Below are 26,258 nucleotides of genomic sequence, written 5' to 3' on the forward strand. Positions count from 1 at the left end.
ACAGAGGACAGGAAGAGCTCCCGGTGGGGATGGTCTGTAACTGTGCCAAAGGGGGAATGCATAGGTGCCCCTTACTGCCCTCAGCGGGCAATCCCTATTGCTCCTGTGAGGCACTTAGCATTTTTACCTATTCTGGTGCATTAAGAATGACTAACCCACATTGGATAGCACAAGAAATCCTTTTCAGAGACTGAGACAAGATAGATTATTTCTCTTAATGCTTGAATTTTTGAATAGTTGCAGTTTTGTACTATATGATCTGCCCCAGGGACTCACTTCTTTAAATAACAGCACTGAATTTTCAATTATGTGTCTGTTTGTTTATGCATTTTTCCCAACAGTATCATGGGCGAATGGGTAAATATTTTAGGATGGAGAGTGTGTTTAAGTCTGTAAGACAAGGCATTACTCCTGACTCCTTGTGACAAGATCTCAGGCATTCATTTCATCCCAGGACTAATGCCTTCTTAGCCACTTTGTGCATCTGAGTTTGTTGAGAAATGTCATTGTACGTGGGCTGCCAAAAATACATAACTTAAGCCTGTAAATAAAATACTAATGTGCTGAAGATCAGATAATTTCTAATAAGAGTACCACTGAAGATAATTTTCATTTTTCATATAATGTAGATGAATGGGTATGGTTGTATTTTATCGAAGATGTTTTTAAAGATTGTATTATCCAGGAAAATTGATAATTTTCCTGTCATTCAAAAAAAAATAAAGAAGATGTAATAGTTTTCTAAATTCTGTGCTATCTCAGCAATTTGTGAGGCTGAAACAGGACAATCACTAAGTTTAAGGCCAGCCTCAGCAACTTGGTGAGACTCTTGTCTTAAAAAAAAAAAGCAGAAAGGACGGGTTGTGGCTCAGTGGTAAAGCACCCTTGGGGTTCAATCCCCAGCAACAACAACAACAACAAAAAATTAGAAATAACTGCAGTTAAATATAGCATACAATATAATAAATCTTTCAAACTACTGTAGTTGGGCTGCCCACAATAGGACATTGTTGGAAAGTGTAAGCAAGCTCTGAATCTGATTATAAATGAATATATGTTGCTCAGAAGTTCCTTCTTTAATTGTTTGGTTCTGGGGTGGAACCCAGGGGCACTTTACCACTGAGGACATCCCCAGTCCTTTTTATTTTTTATTTTGAAACAGGGTTTCATTAAGTTACTTAGGGTCTTGATAAGTCTCTGAGACTGGCCTCAAACTTACTGTCCTCCTGCCTCAAACTTCCCAAATTGCCAGGATTACAGGCATATGCCATCTTGCCTGGCTCATTTTGAAAATGCTTGTTGATTTGCATAAAACTTAGCAGAATACAAGGAGTTTGAAGTTCCTGTAGTATATAAAATTATAGTTGTTTATTTTTTGTGTCAAGCTGGATATTGAAATTTTCATGAATCCACCTTAAACAGGTTTCTTTGTGAGAAGGCTTCTGCCTCCCTTGCCAGCCTGCTATCTTGCCCCACCTTTGTGTCAGTCCATTCAAGCTGCTATAGCAAAACACTGAGCAATTTATAAACAACAGGAATTTATTGCTCACAGTTCTGGAGGCTGGGAAGTCTTAAGGTCAAAACACAACCAGAAAACAAGGAAAAAACAATAGCAGATAAAGTGTGTCAGGTGAGGGCTTACTCTCTGCTTCCAAGATGCAACCTTCTTGTGTCCTCAGGGTGAGACCTCTATAAGGGCCAGTCCAAGGCCTCTCACATCTAACACTATTAGAATTTCAACATGTGAATTTAGGGGGGTGAGGCACAGACGTTCAGACCATATCAGCCTTGAACTTCATCCTCTAACATTGAACAACTTGTCATTTGCTTGCTTACACCTAACTTTCACACCTTAGAGTTGCATGGGCAGTGTGATAGCCATTACCTGCATGTGGCCATTTTAAGTGTAAATTCATTCAAATTAATCTTCTGATATTTTTTGTTTTAGTGCTAGGTATTGAACTAAAACTTTGCCTGTGCACACAAAGCACTCTACCACTGAGCCACCCGTCCGGCCCCTAAAATTAAATTTGGAATTCAGTCCCTCACCTGTACTAGCCACATTTCAGGTATTCAGTAGCCTCGTGTGACTAGTAGCTATCTTATAGGAGAGTGCAGATGTCAGCATTTCCATAATCATAGAGTTCTCCTGGATAGTGTTCCCTTAGAGCCTTTGGTTCTGTCTCCACTCTCTGCCCGCCACACCTTTCTCTCTTACCTATTTAAGTTAACTTATTCTCAAGACTTGTATCAGGTGTCTTTGAATGCAAGAAACAGTTCCAGCCAATCCTATACATTCCCAACCTCTGGATTAGATTCCTCCATTTAAGTTTTTATTTTTTATTTTGAAACAGGGTCTCACTGAGTTACTCAGGGTCTTGATAAGTCCCTGAGGCTGGCCTCAAACTTGCTGTCTTCCCTTCTGGACTGTACACTTTTATGTCACCCTCTAAATACTTCAGTCCATTCACTTCACTCTAAATAGAGTGGAAATAGGACAGACCTAGAAGTTAACATCTCATTTTGGATCCTGGCCATCTTTGTCAGCCTGAGTCTTGCTGAGGTTTTGTTTCCTCATGTGTTGGAAGTATAAACCAGACATTTGACTTACTGATTATAAGTCATATAAAAATAATAGGAAGCGAACAGTAAATGTTATTGTTACAAGAGATAAAACTGCAGCAAAGAAGGGAAAAGCACAGATTTTCGGAGTCATATGTCCTATTTTTTTTCTTCTTATTTATAAGGAATTTTTATTAAACTAAGAAGCATCTGGATAGCCTTCTCAGTTCTTTCAAGTTTCATGAAAAGAGAGATTCTCAAGAAATCTGGAGGTACTAGAGAAACTCCATTTGTAATACATGATGATGGTGATGGTGATGGTGATTTTGATTATTTTGTACGTGATTTGAATCCAAGGGTCCTCTATCACAGTACTACCGTCCCCCACCTCCGCCCTTTTATGTTACTCTTAGACAAGGTCTCGCTAAATTGCCCAGGCTGGCCTTGAACTTACCATTCCTGTCTCAACCTCCTGGGATTACATACGTGCTCCACTGCACCAAACCAGAGTATTTTCTTATACCGGTACTTCATAGCTGATATGATCAGCCATGAATCCAACTGTGAACTTGACATTTACTCTTGGATATCTGTGGCCACCATCTTAATCCCAGCCCTTACAACTCCATACAGCCTCTACCATCTTCCCTGAATCTGTGATCTCTCTGTTTTAATCCATCTTCTATGACAGGTTTACAAATCTGTTACTCCTTTATCTAATTGGGTTTTTTAAATCGATTCCCTATGTTATCAGTGTACCCTTTTGCCTTACTTCAAGACCGCTAATGTCCTGGCTCTGTTAAATGTCAAATATTTTAACCATACAACTTCCCATCATTTTTAATACTACAGAGATATACACTTTTACTATCTCACTAATGTGCTGTACCCATTCCTGTCTCTAGTTTTCATGTCAGATCCCTGATTGACAACTTCTTTCCCCTGTTTGTGCATGTTCTATCTACCTGCCCTTCAAGATCCAACCCCGGGGCTGGGGGTGCAGCTTAGTTGTTGAGTACTTGCCTAGCATGTCCAGGCCATGTGCTCAATTTCCAGCACTATAAAGAAAAACAAAAGAATCTAACCCAAATCTCAACTCTTTCCTTCATTAAACTTTTCCTGATTATTTTAGTTTTCAGAATCTAACTTTTCTATACTTTGTAATTTATAAATATTATCTTTGAATGTGTATGTAATTATATATTGTCTTTCTGTATTGCTGTGTAATATTTTTAACATTACCTGACCTCTTATTTTCTGTCATCTAATTTGTGTTGATATTATTGTAAGAATAGATATTCTACTCCGTATTTCCTCTGTATTTGCCATTGCTGAGTACGATCAATCTTTAATGAATATCTGTTCATTAAAGAATATTTACAATGATAGAGGGACAGACCTGCATGACAGCATATGATGGTAATTTTAGTAGGATTTTTTTCCCCATAAATGCTGTTCTCCATTAATTTACTTATTTTGCATGGTTTGCAGAATAGCCACTTATTTTCTCATTGTCTTCATTTTGAGAGATTAGTTGTCACTTACTGAGCTTCTAGAAAGAGTGTTGAACTGGGCACTCAATTGGTCCCTCATTATCAGTTTATGCCTCAGAAATATCTCTCTTAGTATTTTTCCAGACTCTCCTTTTCAAGATAAAAGAAAATTCTATCATGTTGTCATTGATAATGACAGAGTGATGTAAAAATTGACTTTGCAACAGCCCTACAAGAATAAGTAGTTAATCTTCTTGGCTGTTCTGTAGTATATGAACTTCATACCTTAGTGTTTAGCACTGTAATGAACTATATTAGAAGATATAAAAGATTTACCCATATTCCAAAGAATATTCTGTTAGATATGAATCTGTTATTTAATAAATCACTAGAATCTTATTAGTGAATTCATATAAATTTTAAGGACCCCCATCAGTCTCATAGATAAGAAATTTAGAAAGCTTGATATTTAAAATTTAAAATTCTAACTTGGATAGTAAAATGTGTAGTTAACCACTGCTTCATATAGTGGCTACTATTCATAGATTAAATATAGTGTTACAGGAAAATACTAAATTTTTCATGATCTCATTTAATCCTCAAAATTCTGAGAATATTATCCCTATTTTATAGATAAAGAAGCTGAGGTTTAGAAAATTTAACTTTCCCTAAAACCTGTCAATCCATAAGTGGTAGAACAGACGTCAAAACCAAATCTTTTGACTCCAAAATTAGTGCTTTTAATTACTAGGCTAAAGCCACTGCCCAAGCATTTCTGGAGGTATGTATTGGACTCCCAGAATACACAGAAAGCACACGCCATCCATCCCAGTTCCAGGAGGGTGTTAATGTGGGGAAGGGCCAGGGCACAGACTGTAGGGACAGCATTAGCAAAGGCATAAGGTAATAGTACGACAGAATTATGGAAATTTGGTATCAGCTGTTTTCCTATGCTATTATCTTTCAATCATTGTGAACTAGAAAGTGACCAGAGTTGTGGCCAGTGCCTGAGGATGAACAGTGTGGTTGAAGATAGTTGTAACATCCCTTCTACCCTGAGGACTGGATGATGACCTCGATCATGTTCTTCTGTCTGTCTGAGCGATTGTTTCTCTTTGTCCAGTGGGGAAGGTGTATTCACTCTAAGGTTGCTGTTAGGTTTATGTGACATCCATATGGAAGAGAGCTATCAACATGGACCACAGAAGGTAGATACTGTGACTGCTTAGAAAAGAGTCAGTTCGGTTCTTTTTCTGGGTGGCAGAAAACCCTAAATATAGTGGCTTTGACCACACGAGACAGGGTCATGATCCAAGACCAGGATGTCATCCCAAAAAAACAGCAACTACTCTTCCTTGAAAGGGAGTCTGAGAAATTTAGTTATTCACACAGCAATGGACTAGCTAAAAATTTTATTGCAATATAATAAAATTATATTTTATTATAAGATGGGAAAAATCTCTTATTGCATACTATGTTTATACTGTTAGAAGATTAATATTCCTTTGACACCAATATTGATTTGGCTTATTGTTTTTACAAAAAATCCTAAAAGGGCACAGAGGGAAGCCATAGTTTCAACAAAGTAGAGAAGTTACATTCTGGTTAAGTAGCAGTATGGCAAAGAAAAAGTGACTAGATTTCAGTCCTTGTTAACACTCTTAATATTTAAAATCATGCAGGCATGGTGACCAGCATGCCTGTAATCCCAGCAACTCTGGAGGCTGAAGCAGGAGGATCACAAGTTCAAGACCAGTTTCAGCAAATTGGTGAGGTCCTCACAATTTAGCAAAACCCTGTCGCAAAATAAAAAAATAAAAAGAGCCGACTTAGTGGTTAAGTGCCCCTAGATTCAATCCCGGCACCAAAACAAAACAAAACGAAAACCATTTTTGTAGTCAGTAGAGAAAGGGAAGCCAATAGAAGAACTAGCAAGGAGGAAGGAGGAAAATAGCAGAATTGAGTATCGGAAAGTGTTTCAAGGAGGGAATTATTAGCTAATGCTTCTGCGAGAGCAGGTAAGATGAGGACAGGAAATGTCCACTGGATTTGGCAACACAGACGTCACTGATGGCCTTCATAAAAGCAGCTTTAGTGGAGAGCTACTGAGAACTGACGTCAGATTGGAGTGGGCAGAGGTGAGTGGATCATAAGGAAACAAACTATCTTGAGAGGTTTTGCTGTCAAGAGGAGAGAATGGGCAGAGGGTTGGAGACAGGTCACTGGACAGTTTTCTTCCTTGGGCAGGGATTGAATGGAGCAGGTTTACGTACTAGTTACTCATGTGGGAATGACTGAACAGGCAGTCTTCAACCTGTATTGTGATTGAGTGATTGATTTTTGTGATGCTGAGAATTGAACCCAGGGATGCTTTACCATTGAGCCCCTTTTAATTTTTTAATTTTGAGACAGGGTCTCACTAAGTTGCCTAGGCTGACCTGGAAGTTGTGATCCTCCTTTCTCAGCCTCCCAAGTAGCTGGGATGACAGATGTGCACCACTGTGTCCAGCTAGATGCTGGTGCTTTGTGATGTTAAAGGAAATATTTGTACTGTAGAAGTTCCCACGGTATCATCTGTATGCTTTTCTTTATATTGGATTTAAAGTTGCAGCATTGCTTTTTATTCATGAAAGTGTTTTCTGTTATCTGTCTACTGATAAATACATGTTGCTAGAGAAACATGTATTCATTGGAAGCACTTTTAGAAACTATTCAGTTACTTAAACATTTTCCAGTATAATACTTACAGTTGACAAAAATGGTATATTTATTTATTTATTTTTGGTGCTAGGAGTGAAACCCAGGGGCATTTTACCACTGAACTACATCCCCAACCCTTTTTATTTCTAATTTTGAGACAGGGTCTTGCTAAGTTGCAGAGTTTGTGGTCCTCCTGCTTCAGCTTTCTTGAGTTGCTAAGATTATAGGTGTGTGCCACCATGCCCAGCTAAGTTTTTTATAATTGGAAAATACCTGTAAAACATCAAAACTTCATTAAATTTCAAAGCATATATGTTTTGTTGATAAAATGAAAATATATAGATGAAATATCACAGCTAGTCCATAGATTTTCTTCAGTACCTGCTATGTTCCGGGCACTATTTTAGTCTGATGCAGGAGTGAAATAGGCCATGCCTTCAAGGAATGCTTAAATTTTAGGAGCCAGCTGGTGGAAGACAACAAGCGCTTACTAAGGTGATTTCTGTGTACTGAAAAGTACTATGAAGAAAATAAAAGGGAGTCATGTAGTAGAGAGCGACTGGTAGCCAAGAAAAGCCTCTTTGCACTGGCCTCCTAGTTGAGATGGAATAATAGGTGAAGGAGGTTCAAGGCAGAGAAAAGAACTAGTGTGAACATCTGATGCAGGACTGTGTTTGTCGTGGCTGGAGTAGGGAGGGATCTAGGCACAAATGGTAGGTAAGGGTCACAGAGCATGTAGGAATAAGATTATTTGAGCCTTGTTGGGATAAGACTTGAGCCTTATTTAGGGTAAGGACATCAGATTTGGTTTTTTTCTAAGTAAGAATTCATTGAAGGGGTTAATTGGAGGGACATAATTAGCTTTCTGCTTAGCTCAATCTAGATGCTACGTGGAAAGGAAGATCCACTGTGAAGCTTCTGTAGGAGTCCATGTGACAGAGAGCTCAGACTGAAGTCGAAGCAGTAGAGATGGTGGGAAACGGTCAGATTTAAGATATATTTGGGAGGTAGAGTTGATAGGATGTGCTGACAGACTGGATGTGGGTATAAGGGAAGGAGAATCATCAAATTCCGCAGAAGCACTTGTGAAGTCGCTGTCCTGAAGCAGTGCCACGCTAGAGAACAGACGTGCACACTGACGTCAGCAGCTGTGTCCCTTGCTCACTGAGCAGAGACTCTCCACCGCCTCTTCCCACGTTGCTGCCGCCACATCCCCACCCTGGCACTGGGAGTGGACCCAGGGGTGCTCTACCACTGAGCTACATTGCTGGCCCTTTTTATTTTTTAATTTTGAGGCAGGGTCTGGCTCAGTTGCCCAGCTGGCCTCCAACTTGAGGTTCTCCTGCCTAAATCTCCCGAGTAGCTGGAGTTACCAGTGTACGCCACCACGTGCACCAAAAAACCTGTGCATATGTGTGTGTGTGTGTGTGTGTATAAGTGTATGTTTAAAATCACCTAAATGATGTCATGAAATTACTTTCATTTTAATGTAGTGTGAAACGTACATTATTTTTAAGTCGAATTTGATTGCAAAATGAGAAATAAGTTCGGAGGCTGTCGTTTTATCTGCATTTCTGTGTATTTTCTTCTTTGAATGTTCGGCTCCCATGACACTGAAACATACCATATAAATGCTTCCTTGCCTCTGAAAAAGTCCCACTTTTTTTTAAATCAGGGCACTTAACCACTGAGGTACACCCCCAGTCCTTCTTATCTTTTATCTTGATTCAGGGTCTCACTAAGTTGCTCAGGCCTCACTAAACTACTGAGGCTCTGGCTTTAAATTCGCAATCCTCCTGCCTCAGCCTCCTAGGGTCCTGGGATCACAGGCATGCACCACCACTCCCGCTCCCTTTCACTTCTCTACTGGTGCCTTGTTTTGCTACCTCCCAGTCTTGGCTTTAGTTTTTTTTTTTTTTTTTTGTTTGTTTGTTTTTTGCGCTGTGCTAGGGATTGAACCCAGGGCCTTGTGCTTGCAAGGCAAGCACTCTACCAACTGAGCCCCTTGGCTTTAGTTTTGATGCCCACTTGAACACTCTCACCTCTATTTTCAGATGAAATTCACTTTGCCTTCTTTAGCATGATATAGCAGTTCTGTTGAAAAATTATAAAACTCTCCCTTCACCAAATCCTGGGTCACTTTTACCCACAGCTCTCCCACCTTCCCCAAAGCTCTTGAGATTTACAGAAAAATGCAGTCTTGCCAGGAGAATGGCATGTAGCAGCATGGTTAATGGAAATTAAATGCATAACTGAGCACTTGGTCATGAGTTGACAGGGACTCAGAACTACTCCCTGCAGAAAATTCCGATTTTGCCTGCAGGTGTCTCCCTCCTCGTTGAATTAAGATGACCTTGTGTCAAAGCCAAAGTCCTGGTTCAGAACCTCAATTGCCTTTATAGATGGTCAGCCCTATTACCAGCTTGCCTGATTTCTAATACATACAGTACTGTTTTCCGCCCCCCTGTGGTGTGGGGGATTGAACCCAGCACCTTGTGCGTGCGAGGCAAACACTCAGCCAACTGAGCTATCTCCCCAGTCCCTGCTGCAGTGCTGTTCTTAATCAGCAGTTTAGAATACTTGTCCTTTCCAAGAATTAGCACACTTTCTGTAAAGAGTCAGATAAATATTTTCATCTGTGTGAGTCATTGGGCCTCTGCCACAGCTACCCACCCTGCAATTACAGTGTGAAAACAGCCATGGTCAGTGTGAAAACGACAGACATGGCTTTGTCCTAATAAAACTTTATTTGCAAAAACCAGCAGCAGCACAGATTCAGTGTGTGCTCTGCCTTTCTCTAAAAGTTTGTTAGACAGTCTTGTTACTCTGCTCAGCTCTCATCAGAAGCTGAGCTGAGAAAAGTGCTGTTTATGGAATATGTTTAGAAGCCGTCATAGGTCCACTGCACTAAGTAATCCAAATTAGAACATTCCGTTCCCAGACCTGATTCCCTGTTTTGGTTTTTTAGGGGGAAAAAATAATGTTGTTAAACAGTGTAATCTGTTTTTTATTTATTCATTATTTTGGTCAGCTTTTTCACTGCTGTGACTCAAAAGACCCAACCAGAACAATTTTAGAGGAGGAAAAGTTGGGGAGCTCACAGTTGCAGAGGTCTCAGTCCATAGAAGGCCGGCTCCATTCCCTGGGGCTCAGGTGAGGCAGAACATCGTGGCAGAGGAGTGTGGTAGAGGGAAGCAGCTCACATGATGATCAGCAAGCAGAGACTCCACTCCCCAGACACCATATATACCCCAAGGCACGCCCCCATGCCCACCTCCTCCAGGCACACCCTACCTGCCTTCAGTTACCACTCAGTTGATCCTGCCAGGGGATTAATTCACTGGTTGGATTAAGGCTGTCATACCCTCCTCTAAATCTTATTGCATTGTCTCACCCATGAGCTTTTGGGGGATGCCTCACATCCTACATTTATTTTGTGATGCTGGGGATCATACCCAGGACTCACTAATGCTAGGTAGACTCTCTGTCACTGAGCTACACGCCAGCCCCCAGTTGTGTGTGGTAAGCAGGTAGATGTGCTGCTGTAACTCTGCATTGTCAGCAATAGAAATGCTGAGGAAGAATGTCCTCCTCCAGCTGGTGATCTGTAGGGAACATGTGTCTCAATACTGACCAGTGGGGATTAGCTACCTGGAAAAATATATGGGCAATGGGTAAGGACAGCCTGTTGGGCAAAACATAATAGAAATTCTCCAAAAGATCCAACTCTGCTCCTTTTCTTACCTCTGTGTGCCATTCTGATGTCTGATATTATTCAGCTAACAGTTATTAAAAGTTCATGTATAAGCAATGTTGTTAAAAGCATTGTCTCCTGAGAATATCTTTCTCCTAGGAAAAAAAATGCCTAATATAAATTATTGGTATATATTTTCCTGCCATACAGGGCCCATTCCCGGCAGTTGTAGGAAATGCTCCATAAATATTTGTGACCCATTTAATATCTCCCATTATAAATCAAGAAATTGATATTATTTGCCAATTACTCTCCTGGATTCAGTCAACATGAATCAATAAATGAATTGATAAATAAAACAAGCCAAAGCTGAAGTCCAACTGTGAACCCAAGGTGATTCCAGGTAGCCTGTGATGTCTAACGATTTTAACAAAATTCCTGAACTATCCTGTTCTGTCACATCACCACTTCCCACACTTTGAATGAAATAAGTACAGTCGATTTGTTTGGAATAAAGAAGTGAGAGTCAATTTGGGGGTTAGAACTAGGCAGGTCTTTGCCGGCTAATAAAACAGAATTTGTACTTCTTTTTCAATACCTACAAAGGTTCTAGTTTCCAATACAGTAATAGGACTTTTTTTAATGGAAAAATGCTGTGATTTATTTGTAGTTATTTATTTTTACAGATGAAAAACTGAATCTAAGAAAAATGAAGTATAATTTATTTGAGGGAAGTCTTTTTTTCTCAATCTGATCCAAAATAAAGTCTTAGGCTGGGGTAGTGACTCAGTACTAGAGCCTAGCAAGGCCCCGGGTTCAATCCCCAGCACCACCCCCAAAAAAGGATAAATAAATAAAGGAAGGAAAGTCTTGGTCTAAGAGACTAATAGTTAGTGTGATGTCTTTTTCCCTTTGTAATATATGAAGTCGTAGCACTTGGATCACTTCCTTTTTCTGCCAGTTGAGTCATTGCAGAGTTGAACCAGATGAATATTACTTTGTAAATAGGTGTTCATTCCTTTTTTCTTTCTTTCTTTCCTTGTTTTTTGAACTGGGGGTTGAACACAGAAAGGTACTTTACTACTGAGCCACATCCCCAAACTTTTTATTAATTTTTTTTTTTTTTTGAGGCAGAGTCTCACCAAATTGCTGAGGCTGGCCTTGAACTGGCAGTCCTCCTACCTCAGCCTCCCAAGTCACTGGGATTACAGGCATGGGCCACTGCACCCAGCCTAGTATTCATTCTTTTTAAACAGTAGTCACTTTTTAAATTTTAAACTATCTTCTGAAATATCAGTAGTAACCTCCTAACCCAGTTTAGTATTAGCAGTCAATTTAAGCATATTTTATTGAAAGAAGGAGCTAACATTTTTTTAACTCCCTTATGTGCCAGGCACCAGGTAGTCATCATAACTAAGATTTGTTGAGTAAATACTAAGTGCAAGGCATGTAGGGTTGCTAAGGGTTTTACATACATTTCCTCCTGTACTCCTCAGAACACTCTATGAAAAAGATACTATTACTGTCTTCAAAGTGATTTCATAAGAAAACTCAAGCGTATGGGTTAGTTTGATGTTTTGTAAGGTATCACAGCAAGCTGCGATATGAACCCAATCTATCTAAAAATATACTTTTCATATCTCATTAATCTTTCCAAAATTCTATTGGTGGGCATTATATCATAGTTGTAGTCATTACCAAAAATAACAAATTGGACTAAGTAATGAACATAAGCAGTATTTTTCAAATCTTTTTAAAAAACCTTTTCCAAACAGTTTTTACTCCACAGAGGCTAATGCATTTGACCTTGCAACCCAATACACACGTACACATACATGTAACTAAAAAAATCATATCCTCGAATGTTTGCTATTCTCTTTTCTTCATGGATGGCAACCTACAGTTTGAAAAGTAGCCGAGTGACTCTACACAGTATATATTTTTAGTGTGAGACAGTAAACCAGAGATTCTTCTTGTTTTTTCTAGCCACCTGTAAGTTATTTTAAAACTACAAACATACTGAGTGCTTACTATATCTCAGGTGCAGTTCTAGGTCCCAGCCCTTGAACTCAGATGGGCAAGAGAGGCAAAATTGCAATAACTTCTAGTAAGTGCTGTGCTCTCAGAATGAACCATGTGCTGTGGGCTCAAAGAGGAGCAAAAAGCTCATTCTGCCAGTGAACATCCTAGAAAGACTTGATAAAGGGGTAACTTAGGAAATAGGTCATACAGCATGAGTGAGAATTTTTCAGGGCTAAGAAAGAAAGGCATTCCTGGCAGAGGGCACTGCACATGCAAAGACCAGGAGGTTTGAATGTATGGAACTTACTCTAGCAACAGTAAGAAATTTAGGAAGAATTTCTGTACATACAGAGAAGTGAGGCAGAGAGGAGAGTACAGGACTGATGGGCCTTGTTAATTCAGATTAGACTTTCTAGCTGACTGCAATGCACACCCCTGTAATTCCAGAGAATTGGGAGACAAGCAGGGTCGCAGGTTCAAGGCCAACCTTGTCAACTTGAGACCCTGTCTCAAAAACAAAACAGGCTGTGAGCAAGCACCCCGGTTTCAATCCCCAGTACCAAAAGAAAAAAAAAAAAAGGTTAGGCTTTATTTTTTATGCAGTGGGAAACCCAAAGAGGTTTTGAATCTAGGATATGTAAGACAGGATATCTGTGTTTAAGGAAGGCAGTTCTGTAAGCTGTTTAAAGAATGGCATGGAGAAAAGAGAGATTACAGGCAGGAAATCCTTTGCATTGCTTCAAATGGGAAATAAAAACGTGAACGAAGACAGCATCGGTGGGTATGGAAGAGATGGTGCAGATTCCTTAGTTCACTTCTGTTCAGTTTATCAGGCATTTACTGATTTTTACTATATGACAGTTTGCTAAACACTGTGATACAGTAAAAGAGTAAGAAATGGCCTTTGATCCTTCTGTCTAGAAAGACAAACAGATCCCTGTAGAATTACAGTGGGTAAGTGTCATGATAAAGCCTTGCATACAGTATATGAGCAAAGACGAGGAGTTCACAACCCAGACCAAGAAGTTTATAAAGGCCTCCTGGGAGGAACATCCAAGCAGAATCCAGAAGAATGAATAGGAGCTGGCCGGGGGACACTAAGGGCCAGGACATTACAAGCAGAGGGCAGAGGAAAGCCGGCCTGAGAATTATGGAACAGTGGGGGGCTGCCGGAGTTCAAGGTTGCTGGAGCTTAGTGTGGGTGAGGAGCCACACGAATGAGCCAGAGGAGGGGAAGGTTCACGTGAGCTCCCATAGCGAAACTCATGGGTTCATATGGAGCCTCCACATCCTGCTGCGGGGCTCAGCCTTCCTCTTGTTGGTGGTAGGGAGCCTTTTGAGGTGTTTTAAAACATGAGAATGACATGGCAGCTTTGTGGTTAGGTGGCCTATTCTGATCACTTCAAGGATTGTCATCGCCAAGCAGGACTGTGAGCGTTCTACATGTCTCACCTTGATGAAACAACCCTGCTGTTAGCAGTCTCGTTTTCCATGGAGCTTACTGATACACAGGGAGAGATAACTTGCTCAAGTTTATAGTCAGTGGCAGAGCAAGAACTGAAACCCCCGTTATCTGACTCTAACCCACAGTGATGAAGTGCTGGGGAGATGAGTATGTGACCAGCCTAGAGGAAGAGACTAGGATGAGTTGCCCTGAGGCAAGGTGGCAGGTGGAGGGAAGGTGACTGTATTAGTCAGCTTAAGCTGCTGTAACAAAATACCATAGACAGGAAGTCTAAACAACAGAAATTTGTTTCCTCATACTTTTAGATGCTAGATGTTCAAGGTCAGGGTGTTGTTGACATTGGGTTCTGGTGTGGGCTTTATTCTTGTCCTGTATATGACCACCTTCCTGCTGTGCTTGCACACAGACTCTCATTTATGTCTGAGTGTAGAAAGAATAAAAGAGTTCTCTTTTATTATATTTATAAAAGTTGTTGTCTTTTTTATTTTTCCTATTTATTTACTTGGCACCAGGGATTGAACTCAGGGACGTTTAACCACTGAGCCACAGGGTCTCACTCAGTTGCTTAGGGTCTAGCTATAATTGCTGAGACAGCTTTGAACTTGCAGTCCTCCTGCCTTAGCCTCCTGAGCCACTGGGATTATAGGTGTGCACCATGGCACCGGGCTCCAGTGTCTTATGAGGAAACCAGTCCTATCAGATCAAGGTCCCACCATTAAGACCTTATTTAACCTTCATTCCTGAGAGGCCATATCTCCAAATGCAGTCACCTTTAGGGGTTAGGACTTCTACATATAAATTTTAAAAGATAACTTTAAATCCATGACAGCAACAGTCCTGGAAATACAGGGAGATAAAAATAAACACAGGTAGCTAATTGGTTTGGAGAGTGAAGGAAAAGGAAGAGTTTAGGATCATTGTCAGATTTCCCACAAAGGATACAGAAGCCAGCAGCAAGTTTGGGGGGTAAATGACAGTTAAATTGGGGTTATAGTAAATCAGAAGCACAAGGGAAGACTCTGGAAGATAATTGGCAATCCTGATGTGAAGCGAGGTAGTGGCGTGTGGAGATGCTAGTTGAAGCCACAGGTTAGGTCAGATCAACCACAGGAACTATGGAGAAGAGACCTTAATCCCTGAATCCAAAGGGAAAGAGCATTCCAAACAACACGGAATCATCAACACAAATTCGGCAGCCTCTCATGTGTTGGATTTGTATTCTTAGGTGAGAAAAAGGAACAACCAAAGAACCTTCGCTCTTGATTGCCCAATAGGACCAGAGATGATTCTGTAACCCTCTCATCCTACAAGCAAGGGAAACCAAACCCCTGCGAAGCCTTGTGATTTTCATCTTTCATGGTACAGACAGGACTAGCGTTTAGGTCTACCCAACCTTTTGACTTGAGTCTAGTGCTTTTTACAGTATATCAAATAAAACCCACCATTTGCAGGGTTTGAAAATTGGATCTAAATTGTTTTTTAAGAATTACTGAATAAAGTGGAGAAAGAAGTGTCAGAATTTTATTTTTATATGCAAAAGCAAGTAGGAGTACAAACTATCTAAAACTTGGTTTAAGAGGAGAGAATTGTATTATTGGTCTTGAGTAGTGAAAGGAAAAACGCCCAGGTGGCACACACCTGTAATCCCAGCTGCTCCCTCAGTAGGCAAGGCAGGAGGGTCACAAATTCCAGGTCAGCCTCAGCAACTTAGCGAGAGCCCGTCTCAAAAATGATGAAAAGGGAGCTAACTAAGCGAGGCCCTAAGCAACTTAGCAAGACCCTGTCTCAAAACAAAATATATAAAAAGGGCTGGGGGATGCTGCTCAATGCTTAAGTGCTCCTGGGTTCAATCCCCAGGACCGAAAAAGTAAAAATAAAAAGGGCTAGAAGTATAGCTAGCAGTAAGCATCCCTGCAGAAAGGGAGATTAATAAAATTGACTGGAACTGGGCCAGGTGCTGTATGCCCATAATCCCAGCAACTCCGGAGGATGAGGTAAGAGGATCCTAAATTCAAGATCTTCATCCTCAGCAATTTAGCTAGTCCCTAACCAACTTAGTGAGACTCTGTCTCAAAATTTAAAAAAAGGCCTGGGATGTGACTCAGTGATTAAGCACCCCTGGGTTCAATCACTGGTACAAAAAAGAAAAGAAAAAAAACTCAGAAAATCAAGTAGTTGGAAGAGGGCTTAGAAACAATGAGTATTGTGATATTTAGAATGGAAATGGCACATTGTCAGGACCACCTGTTTATCCCTGAACAACCATTTTTTTAACTGATGCATTATAGTTGAATAGTTTGATGGGATTTGTTATTACATATTCATACATGTACACCTGAACAACCATTTTTAATGTGACTCCCTTTTTATGTCTGTTTTGCTTATCACATGCCAGGCTTTTCCCCTTTTTTACATAAATTTTTATTCCAGTTATAAAAATAAGTTCCACTGGGCATGGTGGTACATGCCTGTAATCTCAGCCACTCAGGAAGATGAGGCAGGAGGAGGATTGAAAGTTTGAGGTTGGAAACTATCATCAATGCGAAGAAAGAGCCTACAGAGTGGGAGAAAATCTTTGCCAATCATACTTCAGATAGAGCACTAATCTCCAGAATCTATAAAGAACTCAAAAAACTCTACACCAAGAATGCAAATAATTCAATCAACAAATGGGCTAAGGAAATGAACAGACACTTCACAGAAGAAGATCTACAAGCAATCAACAAACATATGGAAAAATGTTCAACATCTCTAGTAATAAGAGAAATGCAAATCAAAACTACCCTAAGATTCCATCTCACCCCAATTAGAATGGCGATTATCAAGAATACGAGCAACAACAGGTGTTGGCGAGGATGTGGGGAAAAAGGTACACTCATACATTGCTGGTGGGGCTGCAAATTAGTGCAGCCACTCTGGAAAGCAGTGTGGAGATTCCTTAGAAAACTTGGAATGGAACCACCATTGACCCAGCTATCCCACTCCTTGGCCTATACCCAAAGGACTTAAAATCAGCATACTACAGAGATACAGCCACATCAATGTTCATAGCTGCTCAATTCACAATAGCCAGATTGTGGAACCAACCTAGATGTCCTTCAATTGATGAATGGATAAAGAAACTGTGGTATATATATACAATGAAATATTACTCAGCCATAAAGAATGATAAAATTATGGCATTTGCAGGCAAATGGATGAAATTGGAGAATATCATGCTAAGTGAGATAAGCCAATCTCAAAAAGCCAAAGGTCGAATGATATCGCTAATAAGTGGATGAGGACACATAAAAGGGGGAGGGAAGGGTTAGTGTTAGGGTTAGAGTTAGGGTTAGGGAGGGGGGCAAGAATGGAGGAAGGAAGGACTGTATAGAGGGAAAAGAGGGGTGGGAGGGGTGGGGGAAAGGGAAAAAATAACAGAATGAATCAAACAACATTGTTCTATGTAAATTTATGATTACACAAATGGTATGCCTTTACGCCATGTACAAACAGAGAAACAACATGTATCCCATTTGTTTACAATAAAAAAAAAAAAAGGTCCATTGACAACTGAAAAAAAAAGGAAAAAAAAAAAAAAAAGAAAAGCCTAGTTGGGTGCAGTGGTACACGTCTGTAATTCCAGCCACTAGGGAGGCTGACGCAGGAGGACTGAAAGTTTGAGGCCATTGAAGTTTGAGGCCAGCCTCAGTAACCTAATGAGGCCCTAAGCAACTTAGTGAGACCCTGCCTCAGAATAAAAGATAAAAAGGGTTGGGGATGTGGTTCAGTGATTAAGCATCCCTGGGTTTAATCCCAGGTACCAAAAAAAAAAAAAAAAAAAAAAAAAAGCTTAATAGATGAAGTCATTAAAGTCACAGGATACAAGATCAACATAAAAAATCATAGAGATTCTATACACCAATGAATTAGCTAAAAAAAAAAAAAATTCAAGAAAATAATCCCATTTACAAGAACTAAAAACAACCAAAAAACAAAAAACCTAGGAATAAATTTAACCAAGGAGTTGAAAGATGTCTATAATGAAAACTATAAAATACTGATAAAAAGAAATTAAGGAGCGCACACGCGCACACACACACACACACAAATTGAAGGGCATTCATGTTCATGGATTGGAAAAATAATTTGTTAATATCTATATTACCCAAAGTTATCTAAAGATTCAATGCAATCCCCATCAAAATACCAATGGAATTTTTCATGGAGAAACATTTGTAAAATTCATATGGAAACACAAAAGACTCCTAATAGCCAAAGCAATCCGGAACAAAAAGCAGAGCTGCAGGCATCACTCGACCTGGCTTCCAAACACATTACAAAAAAAAAAAAAAAAAAAGAAAGTTTGAGGTCAGCCTCAGCAACTTAGTGAGGTCATAAGCAACTTAGTGAGACCCTGTCTCAAAATAAGAAATAAAAAGAACTGGGGATGTGGCTCAGTGGTTAAGCACCCCTGGGTTTAATCCCCAGTACCATTATTATTATTATTATTATTGTTATTATTATTTCTGCATGTTACTGGAAATACAGAAAAGTATAAAATTCATCATATTTTATAATAACATCTTGTTTATTTGTGCAATCCTTTCTAATGTTGCAATTACTCTTTTAATTGACACATGATAATTGTGTTTATGGGGTACATTGTAAGATTTCAGTACATGTATACAATATATAATGATCAGATCAGGATAATTGGCTTATCTGTTACCTCCAATATTTTATTTTTAATTTTTTGGTACTGGGGTTGAACTCAGGGACTCTTAACCACTGAGCCACATCCCCACCCTTTTTTGTATTTTATTTAGAGACAGGGTCTCACTGATGCTTATGCTAAATTGCTGAGACTGGCTTTGAACTCTTGATCCTCCCTTCTTAGCCTCCTGAGCTGCTGGGATTACAGGTGTGTGCCACCACACCCAGCCCCACATTTTTTTTTTATAGTTTTTAACTTGTTGAACCTTTATTTTATTCATTTATTTATATGCGGTGCTGAGAATCAAACTCAGTGCCTCACACATGCTAGGCAAGCACTCTACCACTAAGCCACCACCCCCACCTTCCCACAATTATTATTTATGTGTTAGGAATATTCAAATCCTACTAGCAAGTCAGGGATGTGCCTCAGAACAAGAGTGCCGGCCTAGCATGCGTGAGGCCTCAGGTTCAATCTCCAGCAACACACACACACACAGACACCCTGCTAGCTATTTTGAAGTGTTCAATTTTGTTTTTACCCATAGATCTCCTCCTGGGATACAGAACATTAGAAGTTGTTATTCTTACCCAACGGCACCCCTTTATCCATTAGTCACCCTCTCTTCATCTTCCTCTTCCTTACACCCTTTTCAGGCTCTGGTACCAACTGTTCTGATCTCTCCTTCTTTGAGGTCAGTGTTTTAGTTTCCACATAGAAATGAGAACATACAGTAGACAGTATTTGTCTTTCCATGCCTTACTTCACTTAGCATAACGTCCTCGAGTTCCATCCATGTTGTTGCAAATGACTAATTTCATTCTTTTTTAATGAATGAATAGCATTCCCTTGTGTGTGTATACATACATACATCTTCCTGATTATTATGCAAATGTGGTATATATTTATACACACATACCACATTTTTTTTTATCCATGCATCCATCAATCAACACCTAAGTTAATTGCGTATCTTGACTATGGTACATACATAGTGCTGCAAAAAACAATGCAGATTTCTCTCCAACATACACAGGAATGTCAGTAGTGGGATCATTGGATCATACGTTGTTTTTATTTCTAGTTTTTTGAAGAAGCTCCATTCTTTTCTTCATATTCCTACCAACAGTATAGGAGAGTTCCCCTTTGTGCACATCCTCAAGAGGATTTATTAGTTTTTGACAATAGCCATTTTAACTGGGATGCGATGATACCTCATTGTGGTTTTGATTTGCATTTCCTTGATGCTTAAAAATGCTGAGCATTTTTAGTTGCTTCTGTATATCCATTTGAAAAATGTCTGTCCAAGTCATTCACCCATTTTTAATTGAATTATTTGGGTTTTTGCTGTTGAGGTTTTTTCTTACATTCTTAATAGGAAATTAATCCCTTGTTGGGTGCATAGTTTGCAAATATTTTCTCTTATTCTGTAGGTTGTCTCTTTATGACAAATCCCATATTAGAAACTGTATTATTGGAAAATTGATCTCAAGTCAGTATCTTATTAAAGGCTTGAAGCTGACAAATTTCATATTTATGGAGATGACTGGCTTCTTGCTCACAGGATTTCTCTCTCTCTCTCTCTCTCTCTCTCTCTCTTTCTTTTTTTTTTTTTTTTTTTTTAGCAGTACTGGGGATGGAACCCAGAGATGTTCTAACACTGAATTATATCCTCAGTCCTATTTATTTTTTATTTTTTATTTTGAGATAGGGTGTTGCTAAATTGTCAAGGCTGGTCTCAAATTTGAAATCCTCCTGCCTCAGCCTCCCAGGTAGCTATGATTGTAAACTTGTGCCATCATGCCTAGCCTTACAGAATTTCCAAGTTCCCTTCAGCCACATAAACTCCCCTAAGTGAAAATTTCTGTCAGTTGATCTTTTGATTAATGAAGTGTATATTAAGTATCCATTATGTGAGACATGTATATGACCTGTTGCTCTAGGGTAAGAACAATGTCATATGAAACTTTAGACACATGTTTTTATAACAAAAGTGTACTTAGGAGTGCTAATATGTCCTATTCAGTACTTACTGAAAACTATGTGAGGTGACTGGGTTATATTTATCACTTTCAAATTTAAAAGAACAAAAACTATGACAAATTTATCCATTCTCTTGGCTTGCATATGAATTGCTTGTTGTCTTTTACCAGCTAAGTGAGCATGAATTTGACTTAATAAAAACATTTTCCATGTTATAATCTATAGTTTTAAGTTATATAAACTAGCATTTAAAATAATAAATACATGCACACCATACAGATATTTTTACTCTGAGTTTGTATGTTTTTTCTAGGCTTTTTTTTTTTTTTTTTTTTTTTTTGGTCCTGAGACGCTGTGGGCTATATGCCTGCTAAGCAAGTGCTCTCTCTCCACTGAGCTATATCCCCAGCCCAATTTTTGGTAGATTTTAGTGTATCAGTAAGAGATTCATAGAGATTGATTCATCAACAGACACTGAACCATCAACAGAATCTTTATGTGGTGTGTGCATACTACAAAGTATGTTATGTGGAAAACAACCAAGTGAGATCTATACCAGTATTAAATCAAAAGGCCAACTAACATGCAGTTAGCATCACAAAAAAAGATTTTCATGTATGGCTAGAATAGTACAAGTTTCTGCATCAGATAAGGTGCTCTCCAAAATTATCAAATAGGCAAAGCATAGCTTCAGAGGATATCAGTATGTTGGCAGAAATCATAATATACGTTATTCCAAACATGAAATCTTGCCACCGAAGGTGTTTTATGAAGTTTGAGCCATAATGCCGCATTACTCAAGACTTTGAGCAGAATGGGACTTGAACACGTTGGTCTTTTATTCCCAACTTCCACCGTAGGTCATGGAAATCAGTAGTTTCTCAATGAATGTTTATTAAGTGGATGCAGTCTGTTAAAAGTAAAAACTAAGAAGTAATTTGGACTGGGATTATGTTAACAGTGCTCTGATCACAAGAGGATTCACTTAGCAGTGTTGGCTGAGCATTGTCATGTGGAGACACTGTTGGCACTAGGCATGCAGAACCTGCAAAGGCAAGCTTTCAACTAGTGGGATGGGAGAGCATCGATGCAAGAGAGAAGAGGAAAATCTGTAAACAAAAACATTTGCAAACTGTAAGGAGACAATTGGTGCTGCAAGAGAAATACAAAGAGAAGTAACTATAAAATGGTTATGCAAAAATAGAAATATCTGCAAACAAAATACAATTATGCTATTATAAAAATGCAGAATACCCTAGGAGCTCAGAAGAGAGGCTTCAGTTGAAGGTAGAAGAATTTGGCAAGATTTCACAGGAGAAGTAGCTTTTGAGATGACTTTTGAAGAATATCTCACTGATTGTATTGGGTATCCCAAATCCATGTGTCCATGGGTATGGTCATTATTTTCCTGTCCATCCTGAATCTGCACATATGAGAGTCTTGAACTTGATTACTGACGTTACTGTCCACCCCTGTATCATTCATTGTGGGAATCATTTAACTCCCTCTTGATCCCTTCCAATAGGACTTTGGTCACTGTAATTTGTTAGCATTTTTTATAACATGTATTTTATGCATAATCACAAGCTTATCCAAAATAGTTTATTAGTCTACTAGTTAAACACACACACTGGTACTGGGGCTCAAACTGAAGGCTTTGTGCATACTGAGCTCCCCAGCCCTAATCACATTTTTTTAATTAATTTATTTATTTAGTCATACTGGGGATCGAACCCAGGGAAACTCTATGACTGAGCTACATCCCCTATCCTTTTTAGTTTTTATTTTGCGACAGGGTCTCACAATGTCACTAGGGCTGGCCTCAAACTTGCAGTCCTCTTGCCTCAGCCTCCCGAGTTGCTAGGATTACAGGTGTGTGTCACTACATCTAGCCCTATCGCCTATTTTAATTTTTGTTAAATTATATGCAAAAATGACATATTTTGAAGCAATTCATTTATTCTATATTGAAAAAATACAATTTTGGTTTTAAAATTCAGATCATTGAGAACTTACCATAGAGGAGCTGTCCTGTTATACAATCATGACAGTATTTTTATTTTAAATAATACTGCTCTAAAAATATATTTCTTTTGCTTTGTCCTTATCTCTATGGAATGCTAAGTTTTTATTACTGTGGAATTTCCAGACAGTAATACGTTTCAGCTGCCATTTGGAGGAGCTGGCATTACAGGGTAATGAAGAGTTGATTCTGACTGGCAGAGATGCTTTCTTTGAAACTTAGTGGGCTCTCCTGCCCCACAGAAGAATTCATCACCAAATTCCCACAATTAATGAATTGTATCTCTTTCGCAGTAAATCTAATGGAAATTACAATTATAACTAATTATTCTGTAGTGATGCTCAGGTCCTTCTTACACCCCTGAAACAACAGATCTTCTGAAAACTGAAAGTGAAATTGTCAGCCCTTGCCATCCATAGTGAATAGACTACTCAGTCGTGTTGATAGAGAGTCTAGGTAATTCAGAGTTTAAGCCAAGAGTGTGGGAGGCCTCAGGACTTTTTGAATGAAAACACTTAAATTTTGCTAAAATCCATGAAGCATAATCATAGTCTCTTTTAATTCAGATTTTTAAATTATATCTACAAATACTTGTTCTCTAGTGTGGTATTAGGAGTTAGGGAAAGCAGAAGTGTATGAAAATATATTTCACTTTTTCCCAAGACTTATACTAGAGTTACTAAGAACTCATTGACGAGAGATTTGCCCTTCTTCTGTCTTACTCTGATGTAATAGTAGAAAGATGTCTTAAGAAGTAAAACATTAAAAAGTTAAAGGGATTTTCAGTTAATTAGTAGGGCTGCGTTAAAATAGATGCTTACCATGATGGTGAGGTCTTGAATTCTAATTTTGCCTTGGCTAGCATAATGCTAATTACATATTTGGTTTAATTTTTAAATTTTCTTAATAAACAAATAGCCAGTTTCTATCAGTAAGGTGGAGGGTTTGCATTTAGAATTGACTTCAAAATGTAATTGGTTCCTATGCCATTATAAAATGTTAGTGAACAGTCTCTGAAGGCCAAGAGGAACAAATTATCTCTGGAATATTCTGTGGTGGCTACTTCCTGAAATCGATGAGGAAAGGAAGGTACTTTCTAATTTCAGTGTTCATCTGCACCTACCCTAATGTCATGCACAGTTCCACCCTGCCCCATGCACAGTTCCCATCATCCTGTAAGTCTTAACTCAAAATCTGTTCTTTGAGGTCATACTTACTCTCCCATCTGGGTCATGCAAAACTATGCCTGAAGCTATTATATTTCCTCCCAAGTAATACCCATTATTCTGGTATATATGTCAATGCAGAAATAGTCTTAGGTATACTCTCACAGTATAAAGAACTGGGTTTATCATACACTGCATTTACCTAAAGGAAATATAAGCACCATTTTCCATTAAATTATTTTTTAAGAATACATATATCTCACTAAAATTGTTAGGAAGTAAATACAAACAACTGTTATTATACTATAAAAACAATACATAGTAATACTTACAAAATATACTCTTTGAGTTATTGTTTTTCCTTACTACTTGTGAACTATTTTCAATCTCTACCTAGACAATGCTAGTTTTCTCCAGACTTGAGTGTGTGTAAATGTTTTCCACTAACCTTTTTGTGGTTTCAAAACTGCCAGGTACTGGGCTGGGGTTGTGGCTTAGTGGTAGAGCGCTTGCCTAGCATGTGTGAGGCCCTGGGTTCTATCCTCAGCCCCACATAAAATAAAAAATAAAGCTATTGTGTCTTCCTACAACTAAAAACAAATTATTTTTAAAAATCTACCCAGTACTGTGCCAGCTATTAATAGTGGAGTTTTATTCTTATTCTTCAGCTTAATTGTCTTTAAAAGAACTTTGTCTATTTTTTCTTTTTTTAGTTGACTTTGGAACAGTAATTTCCGACACTTCTGTTACTACTAAAGTTGTCAGACTTCTTACATTTTGATTTTTGTCTGCCAAAATCAAAACAATATAGAATAAAATGACTGCTGTGTACATAAAAAATTTTCTTATAACTGCATTTTTAATCAAAACAAGATTGTCTTCTTGTTTAAGTAGAAACAGTCACTTCTAATAGTGACTACTATTACTCTTTTAAATATTAGTTTATGAAAATATAATTTGTAGTGAATACACACAATTTATTCATGAGTCTGACTTTAAAACAAAACTTTTTTTTTCCTTTTTTTTTTTCTGATACTTGGGACTGAGCCCAGAGGCACTTTACCACTGAGCCACATCCCCAAACCTTTTTATTTTTCTTTTGAGACAGGGTCTTACTAAGTTACTAAGAACTTCAAGTCGCTAAGGTCAGCCATGAACTTGGAATCCTCTTGCCTCAGCCTCCCGGGTCGTTGGGATTGCGGGCTTGCACCACTACACCTGGCTAAGCAAGACAGTTTTTAAAGGGTCTGTGATGACTTTTATCTCTGGCAGTTCTGGGAATTAAATCCAGGGCCCTGCACATGTAAGGCAAGTGCTTTACCACTGAGTAACATCCCCAGTCCTACTTTGATCTATTTCCTGAAAATTAATTTACACAAAAAATATTGCAAGAATATGAAAATGAAAGTAGTATATTTAGAGAATTCCTTTAAGAAGAGGGAACTGCATGAAATTAGTACTTCCCCAGAAACTGTGAACTATGTAACTGTCATCACTATGCAGTGTAACCCTTATCTGTTTGATAGTGTTTGGGTACAGGGGCTAGTACAGTGGCCCCAAAAGATGAACATTTAATAAAAGTTTTTAATTACCAGGAGATGAACTTCCTTTGATATGAAGACATACAAAGCAATGCTTTAATTCTCATTGTCTCTAAAACATAGGAAGCAGAATATTTAATATAGTCAATAAGAAAGCTACTCACCAGCCGGGCTTGGTGGTGCACACCTGTAATCCAAGCAGCTTGGAGGCTGAGGCAGGAGGATCTCGAGTTCAGAACCTGCCTCAGCAAAAGTGAGGTGCTAAGCAACTCAGTGAGACCCTGACTCTAAATAAAATACAAAATAGGGCTGGGGATGTGACTCAGTGGTGAGTGCCCCCAAGTTCAATCCCCGGTACCCGCCTCCATAAAAAAAGAAAAGAAAGCTGCACACAAAATCAGAAGTGTACCATAAAAAAGGATCGAGATTTACAGAGGCCCGATTACATAAAGGATGTGTAAGTAGGCTCCACATGTCAGTGTGCAAATGTAAATTGATTTAAGCTAAGCACTTACTGAAATTGCTTTCAGAAAGCTGTGATCATAAAATAAGATTCAGAAGTTCAAAATGAAAAAGTTACCCTAGACTAAGTACATTGAGACCCCGATTATGCATTAAAGCTGTTTGGCAATACTTGTGAGTTTTCACTAACATCTGGAAATTCACAAGTGAATTTTTTAGAGAATGAGAATGTGAATCATTCTCTTTATTATTATGTGCTTGTTTAAGCAGAAGGGTTGCTTCTTAAGCAGTGCCTCAGACTCCTTTTTCCCTCCTACTCTCTCTGCTTGTGAGTCATCAAAACCAGGGTGCCCTCCTTCACATACAAAGAAAACGCTGTTGACCCACCAGCCGGGAATGCGCTGGGTTTGTATCATCTGCTCTCTTTAATCCCATCTTCTTTACAGTCAGG

The 26,258-nt window shown here is 38.9% G+C and overlaps 1 long non-coding RNA gene across 1 annotated transcript in view; it reads left to right on the top strand.

The window, feature by feature from the left end:
* Positions 1 to 25,704, top strand: part of LOC306660407 — a 40,647-nt gene extending 14,943 nt beyond the window's left edge. Inside the window, exon 2 of the long non-coding RNA XR_013763620.1 lies at positions 25,604 to 25,704. This is a non-coding gene — a long non-coding RNA (uncharacterized lncRNA). The remainder of the gene's footprint in view (positions 1 to 25,603) is intronic.
* Positions 25,705 to 26,258: the final 554 nt, after the last annotated feature.

This window comes from Sciurus vulgaris (assembly GCF_902686455.1).
Source record: "Sciurus vulgaris genome assembly, chromosome: 4".
Lineage (NCBI taxonomy): Eukaryota > Metazoa > Chordata > Mammalia > Rodentia > Sciuridae > Sciurus > Sciurus vulgaris.